Source organism: Macrobrachium rosenbergii, chromosome 56, assembly GCF_040412425.1.
Source record: "Macrobrachium rosenbergii isolate ZJJX-2024 chromosome 56, ASM4041242v1, whole genome shotgun sequence".
Lineage (NCBI taxonomy): Eukaryota > Metazoa > Arthropoda > Malacostraca > Decapoda > Palaemonidae > Macrobrachium > Macrobrachium rosenbergii.
The window spans coordinates 48,084,509-48,102,898 of record NC_089796.1 but is presented as its reverse complement, the minus strand read 5'-3'; the positions used below and the strand labels follow the sequence as shown (position 1 = coordinate 48,102,898).

Below are 18,390 nucleotides of genomic sequence, written 5' to 3'. Positions count from 1 at the left end.
CCATATATTCATAGAAATGATTTTAATCAGGAAAATGTGACTGGAACAAAGGACTTTCATAATACATACAAGATCTATCTACTCAACACATTCAGAAATCCTAGTTAAAACAAATCTGGCTGAAATTCATGACAGCAAAGAAGAAAATAATAATATAATTCTATACTTATTTCAAATAGAGTAAAATATGCACCAACAAGTATCTTAACTTTCTTATTAGCCTTAAGTAAATAACCACATTCATAAATACATCCAACTATTCATGTGGCAAGATAACTATTAAGTAAGCTGCTACTTTAACAGACTAGGTTTACAAAACACAGAAATGAACTTCTTCATGGATTCAAATCACCTTACATAATTTATTACACACAATGAATGAAAACTGAAGCATACTCACTACTGCCTTCTACAAAAACACATGCACACACACAGAGCAACAGCTATGTTCCCCACTGCACCTCAAATGGCACTAGACCCTGAGCATGACATGCCAACAAACTCCACCTGTGATGCAGGTGCCAGCTAGATTATTATTGGCACCAATTACAAGTTTAAGTTAGCATAACCTTTCATATTTTCACTGTGGCAGTTAAGGTGAACAGAAGGAAAAAGAAATATAAATTGATTTCTTATATAGAAAATCATTCTTTCTCTTGTGACTGACACCCAAAATGATTAAGTAAAAAGAAATGTTGATTCTAAGATCAAAGCTAACTACTTCTGGCACACTCAACCAGGTGCCAGCTGTATGATTCACCATGCATTAGACTTAAAAAGACATCTATCAAGAGCACTTACAATATGTATTCCAAATTACCTGGGTTACCATGCAATCAACAAATACTGGTATGTCAAATGCTGCAAATGAAGTATGAAGTGTAAAAGATTAAACATTTGTTGTGCTCCATATTCTTGCCAAAAAAAAAAAAAAAAAAAAAAATGAAACTTCAAAACATATGAATCCCACAAATGACACCTCATCAGTGTTAGGAAATGAGTCATCTGCAAACAATTTGTCCTCAAAATTAATATACATTTACTCTTCTATAATTGTTGTTTAACATGACAGATTCTCAATATTGAGAATGTCTAGGGAAAAAAACAAAGTGAACTAAAATATATTCATATCCTAATATTTACAGTATATATTTCACTAAAGCCTGTCAAATTCAGATTTGACAAATGAATGTCCCCCGAAATTCCACAGCACAAAAAGATACTGTATTAAAAAACTTTCAACAAGAAACTTGTCACTGATAATGCATCATACTCTTCTTAAACTACCTGTAACCAAATTATTGAGCACATCACTATCATGCTACCATTATCAACAATACTGATATCAATACTGTACTGTGCTGTTCTATTAGAACAGCTTATAATGACAATTTGACAAAATAATAAAAACAACAAAGATTTGTGTTTATCTAAACTCCCAATGGTAATATCAACTAGGCATTTTAGTACCTGTAAATCTCCAAAAGCTTCTCCACTTATTTTCATTATCTCCTAAATGCAGGACAGTATTCTGTATGTATGCCTGAGATGATTTAATCTTTCATTTTCTCTCTACTTCAGACCATTAACACTTAAAACACATTGCATCCAGCAAAGTCAAGCTATCATCGATTTGCTCCACACCCCTCCCACCCTACATATGGCCTGAACTTTAAACCTTGGTAAATCTAGTTTTCAGCTATTTCTAAACAAAACTGACTTGTCTCACCAATTATTCTTTCATTAATATTGTAAAAATGTGATAATATATGAATTTTAAAAGAAAATAACAGTTTTTAAAACAATCTTGACAAATTGCAATCTTTTCTACTTCAGCCTTGATTAATCAAAGTTCCTTTTGTTAAGCAAGCCAAAAGATGTACTGTACTAAGGCACTCAACACATTCAATTTCCTGAGGCTTATTTAATGAAAATTATGACTAGCATATCAAATAATGATTTCTTAATATAAACACCAAGCTGGAGAATTTTTTTCTCACTTACACATATGACTATCTGTATCTTATCTTTCATGATCTAAAGTCCACTGACAAGACAAATACTGTTATCATCAGTCTGATTCTGATTAAAATACTTTATTATTTTGAAATCTTAAAACACCAAAAGAGAGGAAGCCTTTATCAAGGTAATGATAACAATTTCTTAAAATACACGATCAGACATAGACAGATACGGCTTTTTTTGCTGAGTAACCCTATATCCTGATGTGACAGTGTTAATCACCTGGATGTTTACATAATACAGCATCACACAAATATGGTCACTGATGCCATTTTAATTAGACAGGAAAGAGACAATAATGAACACAAAAAATTTTGTAGTAAGATGTTTTCAGCACCTCCAACTTCTTTTCAACTACTGATACTCATATGTCAGTTTATTCTGGTATTAAAATGACAAATTTTAAATCAATTTGTATTTTTCATAACTAAGAAACCTATGGTCTTGACATAAAGGAAAAGTTCTCTGGTTCCAGCTGGAGTCCGGTTATAAAAGTTATAAGGAAATTGGTGGCATCGGGAGATGGACATGATGGTGGTAGGTAGGGGGAGGAGCCGACCTCCTTACAACCCATCTCCAGAGGATAGCGTCAGTTTTTTCTGGCCGAGGTAAAATATGAGAGGTTGGCTTGAGGTGGGCAGTACAGTATATGTTAAGACTGCAGGTTTGTTAGTTATGAAAAATACAAACTGATTTAAAATTTGTCATTTGTTCTGCCACAGAACAAACTTTAGGTTTTGAGGGAGGCAGAGAAAGTTTTTGTGAAGCTACTGGAGTATGCAATCCAACTGGCCTCACTCCTGACTAAGGATGGATAAAGGAAGGGAAAGCCTCTGGGAAAAGGGTTACTTGTCCCCACACATCTGCCTTAAAGAGACAAATGGAACTCCTTTAAAATGTGTCTCTAGAGATAAAGAACTAAACTGTCGGAGACTGCAGCAATATGTTAGCCACCAGCCTAGTTGTCATTATTTTCTCTCTCCCCTTGTAAGACATAGGAAGGGATTTGCTACCAAGATAGTTTGTATTGTGTATGAACAATCAGTTAAAACTCATAGAAAGGGCTCTGACCAGTTCCCACACATGATGGTTAAATTCTCTCCACTGCCCATCAGTAGAGAAGGAATTAGAAAGAGAGAAGTAGAAGACCAGTCAACCATTCATTCTCACTTTCAAAACCAATCAACTTAGGTTAGATATAAACTGTCCCACTATGGGCACTAGATGAGCTACACTTGAGCAACCACCACCGTACCCAAGGAAAAAGTGTCCAAGGACCTGTGGGCAACGTCCCACAGATGGAAGGATGTGAAGGTGGTTTGGCATAACTAAGTAACAGCCTTCACTATCCTTTGAACCGACAGTTTCTTTTTGAACACGATGGTAGGTCCTAGTCCCGACATCATGCGCTTTTGCACGCACCAAACTGACTTGTGGATTTAAAGGAGAAGAGTAGGCTTGTCTAATTACTTCTCGAAGTAAAAAAGGAGACAGTATTCTTGGACACTTACTAACAAAAAGTCTTCGACAACTCAGTCTGAACTACTGTCAAGTCCTTTTCAGGTGTTACACAGTGCCCTTACAGAACATAAAAGTAACTTGCCCTTACGGAACGTAAAATTAACTCATCAGGGTCATTACCAACAAAATCCGTTAAAGAGAGGGGATGGAGAACATTTCAAATCTGTTGTCATAAACTGAGGGATTTTGGGTCTTAGCTACAAATTCTGGACAAATTCAAAGGCTACTGACCCCCGACCCCTCGTGTTTAACATTAAAGGTTAGTCCAGTGTAGTTCGCTTACTCTTTCAGAAGATGCCAAGGCCAAAAGGAAAACCATTTTGAGAGTTAAATTCCTGACCAAAGAAGCTCTTAAGGGTTTCATATGGACTATGTGTCAGACTGTTCAGCACCAATGTTAGGTCCCAGTTTGGAGGTTTAAGGTCTCTCAAGAACAGGACTGCTCGAAACTCTTGAGAAGCATAGAAATCTCCAATGAAGAGGATAAATTCACATCTCTGAGATGTAGAACTAAGCCTCGAGCAGCCCTGTATCCCTTGATTGCAGATATTGAAAGAAGTTTCTCCCTATGAAGGAAAATGAAAAAGTCTACTACATGTTGAATAGTAGTTCTGACAGGAGAGAGACTCCGCTGACAGCACCAATCACAGCAGACAGCCCACTTTCCCTGATACAGGCACTCCCTGGTTATCAATGGGGGTTCCGTTCCAACGGCGTGGCTATTAGTGAAAATCGCTGACAACCGAAAATCTGTGATTTTTGGGGCCTTTTTGGCGATTTTCAGCGCTTATGGGTGCCAAAAATTGCCAATTTTCAGTGACTGGCACCTCTCTTAGGTATGTCTCAGTGCCAATATGCGATTATCAGCGCTGATGAGCATACATCAACGCTGAAAATCGCTGATTTTTGTTGCTAGATAAGCGGCACAAAACCAGATCGCAGATAACCAGGGACTGCCTGTACATGGCTGTAGAGGACTTCCTGAGGTAGCTTGAATTCTCAGTTGCTGCTCTGCGGGAAAAGCTTTTTGCTCGCAAGAGATACTGGATAGTCTCCAGCCATGAAGAGATGGGGACCCTACTGACTGGTGAAATCTCTCGATGTGCGGTTGATACAGAAGGTTGTGCCAAGGAGGAATCTCTCTTGGTGCTTCTGTCAGTAAGGCTAGAAGATTGGGGTACCATTCTACATGCAGCCACAAGGGTCTTTCTATGGTTCTGGGAAATCATCGCTCTGTTGATGACCTGACAGACGAGGCAAAACAGAGGGAAAGCAAGTTGTCCCAGGGATGTTGAAAGGCATCCTTCGCCACTGTCCAGGGATCTGGAACAACTTAACAAAAAAACTTCTACAAGCAGTCCCCGGTTAACGGCGGGTTCAGTGAACAGCGATCCGGTTTTATGGGGCTTGTCTAGCAACGAAAATCGGCAATTTTCAGTGCCGAAAATCGCCGATTTCTGCTTATCGGTACTGATAATTAGGTATTGGCGCCGATAAATACTTAACAGAGGTGCCGATAACCGAAAATCGCCACCTTTTGGCGCCAATAACCCCCGAAAATCGCCGAAAAAGCCCCAAAATCGCCGATTTTCGGTTATCATCACACCCTCAGAAACGGAACCCCACCAATTACCGGGGACTGCCTGTAGTTAATTTTCTGAAAAGAAAACCATTGTACCGGCTTTGTCTGCCTGTTGCACTTTTTCTTTCCGCCCTCAGATCTTAAAAACTACTGGGGCTAGAGGGCTGCAAATTGGTACGTTGATCTTCCATCCTACAATCATCGAATATTCCAAATTGCAGGCCACTAGCCTTAGTAGTTTTTATCTTATTTAAGGTTAAAGTTAGCCATAATCGTGCTTTTGGCCACCACTGGGCAGTGATTAAAGCTTTATGGGCCGTGGCTCATACAGCATTATACCGAGACCATCGGAAGATAGATCTATTTTCGGTGGCCTTGATTATTCACAGTACCAGTTGTACAGAAAACTCGATTGCACCGAAGAATCTTTGGTGCATTTTTTACTTGTTTTCTGTTGTCTCTCGCTGCGAACAGGTCTATTGACGGACTCCCCCATAGAAGAAAAAGCCTTTATGCCACCTCTTGATGAGGTGACCACTCTGTTCCTAGAACCTGACCCCATCAACTCAGCTTGTCCGCCACTACGTTCTCCTTGCCTGGGATATATCTGGCTGAAAGGACTACCAATTGAGAGCGGCCCCACTGGCACAGTTGTACTGTCAGGTCATGAAGATGACGTGACACTAGGTCCCCCGTTTGTTGACATAAGCTACCACTGTAGTGTTGTCGGACATTAGAACCACGGAGTGCCTTGTAACGCTGTCTTGACATTCCTAAAGTGCTAGGATGGCTGCTTCCAACTCCAGAATGTTGATATGGAGTTGTTTGTCTTGGTGGTCCCACACTCCTGATGTTAGTAGATCCTCCAAGTGTGCTTCCCATCCCTCGTGAGAGGTGTATGAGAAAAGGTGAATCTCCGGAGGAGGAGAGTGCAGGGGCACTCCAATGGTTAGGTTCCTGTCATCCAGCCACCAGGCTAAGTCTTTTCTCACTTCTTCTGATAACAGAACTTTGAACAAGGGAGGATCTTTGCTGGGGACCAAACCTCTTTCAGTTTCCATTGGAGGGACTGAATGTGATTTGACAACAGAAAACCTAGAATGACCTGCCACTGATGAGCCGGTTGCTTCTTCTTGGAGAAGAAAAGAAGAGCATAGTTCCTGAACTTATCTAGACATTGCTCCGGAAGAAATACTCTTGGAACTGTCACGTCTATTACCATCCCTAGGTAGAGTAGCCTTTGACTTGGAGAGAGGTTTGACTTTTCCAAATTTATCGTGATGCCTAAGCTGTGACAAAATTGGAGAAGTTTCTCTCTGTGTTGAATCAACTTTACCCGAGAATCCACTAGAACCAGCCAGTCATCAAAGTATCTCATGATCTGTCCTTGAGTGTGTGCCCATGTCAAGCCTAAGGTGAAGGCTCTGGTGAAGACTTGTGGGGTTGTTGAGAGACTGAAGCACAGGACCTCGAATTGATAAAATATCTATCCCAGATTGAAGCAAAGATACTTCTGGGAAGATTGATGTACAGTATTGGAATTAGGAAATGGGCATCCTTCAGGTCTATCGTTAGCATGAAGTCGTTCTCTCTGATGGCTGGAGGACTGTTCAGGGAGTCTCCATCCTGAACCGTGTCTTTCTGATGTAGAGGCTGAGGATCAACAGGTCTATAACTGGCCTCCAGTCGCCTGTGGCCTTGGGAACTAGAAAGATATGGCTGTAAAATCCTGGAGAGTTGACCTTCACTATCTCCACAGCTCCTTTCTCCCTCATTTTCTTCACTTCGCCTTGAAGAGCCAGATGTTTCGCCAATCCTAGAAAGTAAGTTGACTGGTGAATTGGACACGCGGAGATTGTGGTTGGAAGCTCGAAGGGTAGAAGATAACCCACCCGTAAGACATCTACTACCCAGGTCTCTGCCCCGAACTGCTGCCAAGTTGCCCGATGGCTCGCCAGGCAAGGGACACTGCTGAGAGGCTGTCTTAGAAGTGGTAGGAGAGGGTTGATGAGGCCTACGTTGAGTTGTTGCAGCTTGAGTCTTCTTTGGTGAGTAGTATGAGGAAACTTGAGGTCTTGGCTTGGAAGTGCTAGCCTGAGAAGAAACAGAAGATTTGGTGACAGCTTGAGGCACCAATCTGTCGTTATTGTCAGCTCTACGCCCACCTACTGCAGAGTCTAGCTGGTCTCTTGGAAAGAGAGTTGCAGTAGTTAAAATACCCCTGTATCCCCGTTTCTTAAGGTTAACACTGAATCTCTACTGACAAGCTTCGAAAATTCACAAAGGGCAGAATCTCTTCTCTTAAGCAGACAGTTGGCCCACATATTAGCCGTTACATGGGACAGAATACAGTATAATGGTTTTACCTCCAGACTGTAATAACCCAAGGAAGGCTGCGCTGTCTGGAGATTTGGCCATAGCAGTACACAGGATCTCTGCCACTAGTGACGACCAAAGGTCTAGCCAAGAAACAGCCTGATGAAACAGTTGCTTCCAAAGCTGCTGATTCTTGATAGGTGAAGGACGTGCTCTTTACCTTAATCGGCCCAAGGATTCCCGTGCCTAACTGAACAATGTCTGGGTCATCTTGTCTTTGTTGTAATACGTCCATTGCAGTGGCATAAGACTGTTTATGTCATGGCACAGGTGGAGGTAGCAATCTGAATCATCTACTGGATCATAAGGAATTATTCTGGCCACAGATAAGGGAACTGACTTGCTTGAGAATTTCCCTTCCAAGCTTGGAGCAAGGCAATGCTAGGGGCATCTTCGCTTCCTTCTCAAGGCCTGGCAAAGTATCAAATACCCAAAGATATATCGGAGGTGGATGCTACCTGCTCTTGAGTCAGTATGTTGCAACCACAAATCAAGTTGAGTACCTCACTGTAGGAGGAGAAAAACCCTTGATGGTCTGCATCCTCTACTTCCTGGCCTCTAGGGTCACGATCTGGTCAATCTGATAAATCAGGTACCGACTTGATTTTTGTCACACCCTTGTGAGTGGGAACCAGAATTGCGATGGAATGGTGAACATTGTGAAAGGTTAAGAGGCTGTTAAGAACTCCTCCGACGTGAACAAGAGCATGAATCATGATCCCGTCCACATGAACAAGAATGCTGAACACGAAACTTCTTAGGGGAATGTGATCGGGAACAATGACATGGAGAATCTGAACGAGGAGAGGGATCCAGTGGTTTAGATCTCTTGATGGGGGCCTTGTCGTCCTTCCTATGGACAAGCGTAGCACTTGAAGCTAGAGCAGGATGGGGAGGAGAGGCCTTTTGATTGGGAACTTGAACTATTGCAACTGTCATCAGCTGGTCGAGGTGCAGTGGAAGCAGGCATAGGAACATGTACATGTGTCTTAGCGGCGGAGTGGGACTGTGAGGCATCAAGGGAAGATGCATGAACTGGACTAGCACATACGTGCTTAGACGATCGAATGACAGCCACAGGAGAAGAATGACGAAAACCTGAGGAAGAATTGCGAATCTTTTTACATGGAGGGGCTACGAAGTCTCTTTTCCTGTGTTTGAAGGGAACTGAGGGAGCAAAAGACGAAGAAAACAGATAACGAAGAAGAAGAAGGAGATCTACGACATCTTTTCTTGGACACTTTAACCTCCAACTGACCGAACTTCTTCATGAAAATACCTTCGACCCTATCACAAGCTGACTGGATAAGAGCGTCAGGAGCAGTCAGTATAGCTGATGGCAACATGGATGACGTCATGGAGTGGGGAGCAGCGAGTGTTGATGACAGCTGGGAGGAAGCTAACATCACGGAAGCTCTGGCATAAGTGAAATGAGATGAAGTCACAGAGACAGTAGACTGGGAAACTGTCATGGCGGATGAAACTGGAGTGTGGGTGGATAAACAAAGGGACACTTGGACGGAAAGGGTTGGTATGTCTGGGAAGCCTAAGGAGTCCCAACAGTCCTACAACTTCTGCACATCACCACCTGAAAACACAAAACAAGTAGGGGCAGCCTCTACCAAGCCCCTGTGAGAGCATGGACATCCACATCAATTACAAGATCTCCTACACCCCCAATCGAATCTTCCAGCACTGAAGCATGTGAGGGAGTAAAATTTTCCATAGAAGAAGCAGCGTGAGATTTTGGTAAGGAAGAGGAAGAATGAGAAGGGAAAGATGTGGAAGCTGCCATCGCAGATGGAAAACCTTCCCAAGGTGGCAGCGCAGACTTCCTTCTATAACTCCTCTTTCTATCAAAACTCTTACACTGCTTAGGAGGCCAATCAGCACATTCAGGGCAAGGGTTACTTACACTGCAGAGGTTAGCTCTACATCTACTACAAGTAGAATGGGGGTCTTTTGCAAAGGAAGGCAGGGATCGGGAACAAGGATTGTTGTCAACACCAGGGCATTTTCTCTGGAGTTTAACGGGCTTAGGAGGGTTGTGGGATTGCATACTCACAGTGGGAACACACAAAAACACAATGATCACAAAAACCAAAAGGAATTAGCAGAATCAAATGGCAAATGCAGGCAGGAAGTGGCAAAATAACTGGCTTTTAGGAGAGAAAGCAAAAGTGCTTCCTCCTACAAAGGCGGTCAGAGAAAAACTGACGCTATCCTTTGGAGATGGGTTATAGGAGGTTGGCTCCTCTCCTAACTACCGCCATCTTGTCCATCTTCCGATGCACCAATTTCCTTGTAACTTTTTTAACCAGACTCCAGCTGGAGCTTGAGAACTTTTCCCTTATGTTAAGACCAAAGGTTTGTTCTGTGTATGAACAAGTAAAAAATTACAGAAGTATGCAATGCTTTAAAAGAGATGACAAAGATCAAAATTGTTATGGTTTTCTTTAATAGTACCACTAACAGTTGAAAATTCTAAGGACATTTCACATAACTGTAGCATACAGTATCATGTTTCTCCATTACAGTACAGGCAGTCCCCGGTTAATGGCGGGCTTGGTTAATGGCAATCCAGTCTGGCGACGAAAATTGGCAATTTTTGGCAATTTGCCGAAAATTGCCGATTTCTGCTTATTGGCAGCCATAATTGGGTATTGGTGCTGATACATACCTAAGAGGCGACGATAACCAAAAATCGGCGCCAATAAGCCTGAAAATCGTCGAAAATCACTGATTTCCAGTTTTTGGTGATTTTCGGTTATCATCACACCCTCAGAACGGAAACCCCGCCGATAACCAGGGACTGCCTATACATGTAAAAGAAATACACGCCCATTAATCATGTAGGATTACTGTGCAAAGTAATCTCAGTCACACAAACTTGTACCATTCAAAACTGAGAGGCCCAAGCTGAGAATGCCCACACCTACTGTACATATGACAGTCCTCTTCACTCAATATCCCAATGGACCAGAGAATCATTCCATAGATAGATTCTAGTAAAGGGGAGGCTGGAGGACTCTAACACTAAGACCTGTGGTTTCCACTGAAAAACATGCTTGTGTGTTATGCAGTGATATTTGTTCATTACAACCTCACTAATCATATGTTGCCTGAAAGGCAATTTACATGGGAGGATGAAAGAACCATCCACTGAAACGTTACAAACCAGCAGAGAGGAAAGGAAACAATAAGAGCACAAGTCACTTCTCTGCTTAGTAAGAAAGGGATCATGGCAAGGAGTTAATTTGTATTTTTCATTTTATGTATTCTGTAGAGGACTGGAAAAAAAAGATACCCTGGACAGCCATGTCTCCAAAGTGCCAAAAGGATGACAATACCAAATTAAGTGGATGAGGAAGCCGTGTGATCCTTCCCTCTGTAACATGAGCCATTGCCACAACTAGACACGAAACATTCCGGTGCTTATGAATAAAACCACATATAAACAAAATGTGAAGGTAAAATGGTGAATAAACATGGTGATCTGAGGCTGGAAAAAAGTGAGATACCAATTACTAAAGTGGTTGGGAAATGTGATGAGAAGGAATGAGAGCAGTTGGTGAGAAAAGCATCAGATATGGAAAACACCCAAGACTGAAATGCTTTGGACATGTGATGAGAAGGAATGAGGGAACAGCTGAAAAAGTGCATTACATATGGAAGTAACAGGACCCCTGCCTATAAGAAAGTCACAAAACAACGCAATAGTTGAAGCCCTACACCTAACAGGAGTGCAGGCAGAGGGAGCACATGTCAGAAGAGACAGATGAAAATTCATTTCATGTCTATTCCAAAAATGAGATTAGCTACATGTAAAAACACTTACGGAGATGATGATGATGATGATGATAAAGGCAGAACAGCATCTCTAAGTAACATGATTTGGAATAGACATGAAAATTCATTTCATGTCTATTCCAAAAATGAGATTAGCTACATGTAAAAACACTTACGGAGATGATGATGATGATGATGATAAAGGCAGAACAGCATCTCTGATTTGGAATAGTAAAACACATGTCTATTCCAAAAATGAGATTAGCTACATGTAAAAACATACGGAGATGATGATGATGATGATGATAAAGGCAGAACAGCATCTCTAAGTAACATGGTTGCAGAGCCAAAAACTATATTTCTGGAGACCTGAGTATCTTGAGAGCCCATATTGTGTAAGCCCTGAAGGTCATAATTCTTGCGTAAGTTAATGATGTAAAAACACCATCCTGATAGGGCAAATAATCCAGTTATCTGTGTTGGAGGATTATGGGGATGAAATGGTGAAGGGAACCCCAACCAGTCACTGACACCAAAAGACTGAGTCTTAGCTATAAATATCTGGGTAAAAGGAAAGGCCACTAGACAACTAACACATTATCTCATACGGCACAGTGTTCAACACACTTGGAAATAGTGAGAGCCAAAAAAAGAAAGTCATCTGAGTCAAATCAACCAATTAGGAAGTTTACACAAGGAACTGGAAATAAACTCCCTAAAATAGTGAAGGAGGTCCCATATGTTACAATCAGAACCTAAATCCTACTTATGATGAATGTAAATACAGGAGTAGGCTGCCCTGCAGTCCTTAATCGCAGCAGACAACTTATGATGATAAGAAACCCAAAGTCGTAACATACAATCATGGAATAAGAGGCACTGAGTGTAGGATTACTCTGTTTTTAACAACAAGCAACATACTACCATACTCCCTGGTACAGGTGACTGCTAATGCACTGCTACAATTTTCAAAAAGCCTTACTCTCAGTCTGTACATTCTGACCACCAATATACACACAACTGCAATAGCTCAAGATGGTTGTGGGGTTGCCTCAGTAATTTTCTCCAGAGGGGAAGGATTCTGGGTCTGTCCATTACTAGGTCCAGGAGAGACTACTCTGAAGGAAGATGCTAGTAATTCCTGCAGTGCTGATGACATCAGCAACAACTTGTCAAGTTCCCAAAACAAATTTTTACATGATGGAAATGCTGGGATCTTTACCGAGATGGCAATTTCTATGGCCCATGGACTTAAACTATTCAAAATGAATACCTCCCTGATTATGAGATATGTGAAAGTGGTCACGTTGATCCTCATTAACCAGACATCACCCTGATGCTGAGGATACAGATGCACTCCTAGACAAAGCATCTCCTGGCACCACCTGTAAAGGTCCTGCAAAATTTCATATGTAACTGGACCCCATAACCCCTCAGACAACAATGATATTTCTCGCTAAATATATAGCTGCAGCTGAAGCGAGGGAATCGTGAAGTTCTTACAATCTGATTGATTGTAAGAACTTGGATTAACCTGTAAGGACTTAGCTGTCAGCTGAGACCTTTGTCTAAATTGCTGGATGGCATAAAGTGACAGCAAATCCTATTGTTCAAATGACAAATGAGCACAATGTGTGGAAAGGGGCCAAGTAACACTTCTTCCAGTCAATCTACTTCCAAAGAAATGACATAAATTAAGGAGAAGGGCCAGGTGACAAAGATGATCCCCCTGGATAAAGCTATGACAGTCAATCATCTAGGCAGCAGCGTAGATAAATCCTGATTCTAGAGGACCTAGTTACAACTGGAGTTAAGTGTAACTGTAAACACCTGAAGTGCTGTTGAGAGGTCAAAGCAGAGGACACAGAACTCATACACCTTCCTTTCCCACATGAACTAAAGGATATTCATCAAAGGCAGATGGACAGGGATGCACAAGAGTGTCCTTCATACCAAGCAAGAACAAAAGCTCCCTTGCATTATTTATCACATATGTTCCACCATCTTCATCCAGTAAAAGGTAACTGAAAAAATTTTCAATGTGACTAAAGCCTATGATCAGTCTATACACCAAAAGCTTATAAAATGACAGAAAAGTTACTGCAAAAAACCACCATCTCTGGAAAGGGCTCCATGATTGCCTCCTTAAGCATCAAGCTTATCTTGTCATTCAGTGCTTGAAATTTCTGGCTGTAATAGGTGTAAGAGTTGAGGTGCACCAGTAAAGACAGCAACTGGGGTGACTATCTCATTGAATGAACATCATTAAACAAATATTATCTTGCTTTTGACAGTTCAAAATTATGTTATGCCTAAGAAAGACATAAAATTGTAAATGTCATTACAAAAGACCAAGGATTTATCATATATCTGTATGTTTAGACCTTTTTGGCTATAAATGTAAGCATGGTAATGATTGGGCTATTCTATGCATCTTTTCCTCCATCTTGTATCCCTTACTGGCCATAGTGAAATGAGCTTTGAATATCCATTCAAAAAAGATGAGTAACAGAATGAACCAAAACTAAGAGGAATACCCATAGTGCAGGACTAGCCTACAACAACCACTGTCTCTTCTTCTATTTCCATCCATGAAGTCTAATGTTTCTGGATATGAAGACCTACCAGATGATACACAACAAAAGAGAGGAAAGAAAGCCTCATCTATGCCATCCACCTCTGCATGGAAATTGTACTGGAAGCAGCACCCTTTGTCAAAATGACAGGGTAAACACAGGCTCTTGGGATGACAGTAGCCCTGAATCTTGCACAGCAACTAAGGACACCTGACTGAAAGGTACGCAGTACAACTCTTGATGATGCGGGGTAAAGGGTCTGGACCATTTGCTCAAGTATGAAAGCCATTTACAAACCTTGTGCTGGCAGGCTGACTAGGATGCAGACAGAAAAACTTGCCATACTAAAAATGGCCTCTCTAGTGGCAATGAGGGTATCCTTTTCCCACATCCTTGATGACTGGAGACTCCAACATAAACAAAAGATCAATCCCTACACTGATGGCAACACAGACATTTGGACTGTCATTTGAAAGAGAACAAGCCATTGCAGCATGGACATAAACCATATCATGTAGATAACAAACCTTTGTAGGCACTAACGGTTTGCTATCAATCCTCTCTCCCCTTGCCAGAGAGAAGAGGGACTTGCTTTTGCAAAACTTTTAATATTCATGTAGGAATAAGCAAAACTCAAACCAAAAGGCTGCAGCCTCATCTGTATCAAACCGATCCAGCACATGATGGAATTATTTCTCATTGACCCCCGTGTGCAGAAGAAGAGAAAGGAAAAGGAAAGACACCAGTCACCTCTTTCATTCTCACTTTCTTACCATCATCTTAGGTCAAGAACAAACTGTCCCGCCAGGGGCACTGGATGAGTTAAACAACCTGTTGAGCAGCCACCACCAGGTTGTTGAGCAGCCACCACCAGACTCAAGGAAAAAGTGTCAAAGGACCTGTGGGCAATGTCCCACAGATAGAAGGAACCAAAGGTGTTCTGACAAAGTTAAGTGCCAGTCTTCAAAATCCTTTGAACAGACAAGTTCTTTTTGAATGCCAAAGAAGGGACTAGCTGTCTGGCATCATGTGCTCTTGCATGCACTGTGTTAGGACTGGGGCATGAAGTCGAACTATAAGCTTGTCTGATAGTTTCACGAAGCCAAAAAGAGATCGTATTCTTGGACTCTTCTTTCTTGTTCCAGCCAGTTATCTCAGACCCTGGTCTGAGATAACGAGTCCTTTTCAGATAGCAGCGTACTGCTCTAACAGGACAAAGGACCAATTTGTCCGGATCGTTGTCAACAAAGTCATTAAGAGACAGAATGGAAAAGGATTCAAATCTGTCATCATGAGAAGAGGGGTTTTGAGTCTTAGCCACGAATTCTTGGACAAATTTGAAGGCTACGGATGTCCAACCCCTCATATGTTTGACATCAAAGGATAGGCCATGGAGTTCACCAACTCGTTTCGAAGAGGCCAGGGCCAACAGGAAAACCGTCTTGAGAGTCAGGTTCCTGTCTGATGCACGACGTAAAGGCCAAAAAGGAGCACAGGTGAGGCTTCCCCGTACCAAAGTCAGGTCCCAACTGGGTGGTCTAAGTTCTTTTGGAGGACAAGACTGCTCAAAGCTCTTGAGATACATTGAGATTTCCCATGAGGAAGAGAGATCGACATTCCTCATACACAGAACTGCACTCAGGGCAGTCTGTAGTCCTTGATGGAAGACACAGAAAGTCGTTTCTCTCTGTGGAAAAAAGGAAGGAAGTCTGCTACTTGCTGGAGAGAGACCCTGGTGACAACACCAACCACAGTAAACAGCCCACTTCCCCTGGTACATGGCTGAGGAAGACCTTCTGTGATAGCCAGACATCTCTGATGCTGCTCTGCAAGAAAAGCCTCTCGTTTAGAGGAGATACTGGATAGTCTCCATTCGTGAAGAGATAGGGACCCTACAGAGCGGTGGTATCTCTGGAAGTGGGGTTGACACAGAAGGTTGTGCCAAGGAGGAATCTCTCTCAGAGCTTTTGACAGTTGGGTTAAAGGATTGGGGAAACATTCTGTGTGAGGCCACATAGGAGCAACTAGGGTCATTCTGAGAGGCCATTACTCTGTTCAGAACCTGATGGATTAGGCAAAATGGAGGGAAGGCGTAAACCTCCAGATTGTCCCAGGGGTGTTGCAGGGTGTCCTCTGCCACTGCAAAGGGATATGGAACCACAGAACAGAAGACCTCTAGTTTCTTGTTGAACCTTGTTGCAAACAGGTCTATTGAGGGCCTTCCCCACAAATGAGAGAGCCTGTTTGCTAAGTCCTGGTGCAGACACCACTCTGTACCTATGACCTGACTTCGAAGACTCAGATTGTCCGCCACTACATTCCTCCTGCCTGGGATATACCTGGCAGAGAGGTCCACTGAATGATCTGTCACCCACTGACGAATGAGCACTGTCAGGGAGTGTAGTTGGCATGACACCAACCCCCGCTGCTTGTTTACATAGGCCACCACTGTGGTGTTGTCCAACATGAGCACCACAGAGCATTCCATCACCCTCTCCTGAAATTCTTGAAGAGCTAGGAAGGCAGCTTTTGAGTTCCAGGACATTGGTGTGAAGCTGCTGCTCTTGCAGAGTCTAAACCCCGGATGTTACAAGACCTTCTAAGTAAGCTCCCTAAACCTTGTACGAAGCATCTGAGAACAGAAGGATCTCTGGAGGAGGAGAGAATGAAGGGGCACTCCTATGGCCAAGTTTCTCTCGTTCAACCACCATGACAGGTCCTCTCTTACTTCTTCCAAAATGGAACTTGAAAATAAAAGAGGACCCCTTGAAGGGGACCAAAACTCTTTCAACCTCCAGTGCAGGAACCAAAGATGTAGACGACAACGAGGGACCAACTTCTCAAGGGAGGTTAAGACCCAGAATCACTTGCCACTGATGAGCTGGTTGAGGCTGCTCCGAAAGGAAAGATTGAGCTGCACCTTTGAATTTCTCCATTCTCTGGTCTGACGGAAAACCTCGACGAGACTGTGTCTATGACCATGCCTAGGTAAAGAATCCTCTGACTTGGGAGGAGATCGACTTCTCCAAATTGACCACGATGCGTAAGTTGTGACAAAACTGAAGAAGACGATTCCTGGCTTGGATTAACTTCTCCCGAGATGCCGCCAAGATCAGCCAGTCATTCACTGAGGTATCTGAGAAGAAGATTTCTCTGGGAGTGGGCCCACGATGAAACCAGGGTGAATACTCTTGCAAATTCTTGAGGACTGTTCAGAGGTCGAAGCACAAGACTTTGAACTGGAAAACTAACTGCAGAAGGAACCTGACCAGACCTGTTGGATGACAAGGCAACTGTAGACTTCTCAGGAGGAGCTGAGGTTTTGGCCTTCGAGGTACTAAGACAAGGAGGATTTGAAGACTTAGAAATGGCTTGACGTACAAGCCGGTCATTATTATCAGCTCGCCACCTATCTATGGCTAAGTCAAGCTGATCCCTGGGAAAAAGAGACAGTGTTGAGGATGTCCCCGTTTCTTCAGGGCAAACACAGAATTCGAAGTGATGGACCTAGAGACTTCGGCAATATACTTGCCCAAATAGTTGCAGTTAAATAAGCCAACTACAAAGTGGCTTTGCTGCCCGACTGCAATAGCCTATGCAGCAATTTCTTTGGAAATGTCAAGGGCAGAGGAAGAAATTTTTGCCACTGCCAAATTTTGGCCATTGACCATAAGTCAAGCCAGGAGACTGCTTGGAAGGCAGAAGAAGCAGATGATGCAAAGAGGCAGCTTCCTAATCTGGTCTAAAGAAATACTGTACTGGGGCCAACCGGGCCACATCTGGATCCAACTGTCAAGGAAGAAGTGCAACATTAGGAGTAGCATAGAAATGTTTATGCCGAGGGAGAGGAGTAGGAAGGAGCTTGAATGTTCTGCTAGAACGGAGGGAATTGTCCCACCTAGAGATGAGAGAATTCACGTGATTAAGGGCAAATTCTGCATGATTAGAACAAGGCAATCCAATAAAAGCCTTCGATTCTTTCTTGGGGTTGAGGAGAGCTTCTATTCCCCTACGAGTTGAAGAATCTGCCACATTCTTTTCAACAAGATTATCTGGACCTAAAGCTCGCCTCGGAGAATGAGCACCCGTGGAGGTTGAGGGAAAATTATTTAGAACTGCATTCCTCTCAAACAGAACGAGAGACCAATATGCTACACAAAAAGTCAGTGGATTCAGTGGATGGGTGTGGATTGTTGCATGGACTTGTGGGAATAGCAGAATGACCACAAACAACTGACCTGGAAAGATGAAGATCATCTGCTCAACGGATGTGCAGGTCTGATACTGCGCTCTATACCAGACGACACAGAATGTCCAAGAGGATCCTTTCCAGAAGGTTGCAAAACAACTGGAGTAGAAGCACAGCCATGCTCTGTAACATGGACGTGTTCTTCTGTATGGGCGTGCCCAACCAATTGGGCAGGAACTGGAATGCCTACTACAGGTCCCATCGGAAGATTGAGAGGAACTTCTAGGAAGATGAGCGATAGGGCTCCTGGAACGAGAAAGGTACCAACACAAACA

General features: G+C 42.7%; 1 protein-coding gene across 29 annotated transcripts in view; it reads right to left on the bottom strand.

Moving 5' to 3' along the window:
• The window catches only part of atl (atlastin GTPase), a 496,293-nt gene that overhangs the window by 445,260 nt on the left and 32,643 nt on the right, over positions 1–18,390 (bottom strand). The window contains exon 1 of one of the 29 annotated variants that reach the window (XM_067100867.1): positions 401–477. The exons of 27 other annotated variants lie outside the window; for them this stretch is intronic. The gene's annotated coding sequence lies outside the window, so the exon portion shown is untranslated. Of the gene's footprint in view, positions 1–400; positions 478–18,390 lie in introns of those variants that run through there. One more of the 29 variants, XM_067100884.1, reaches the window with a different exon arrangement.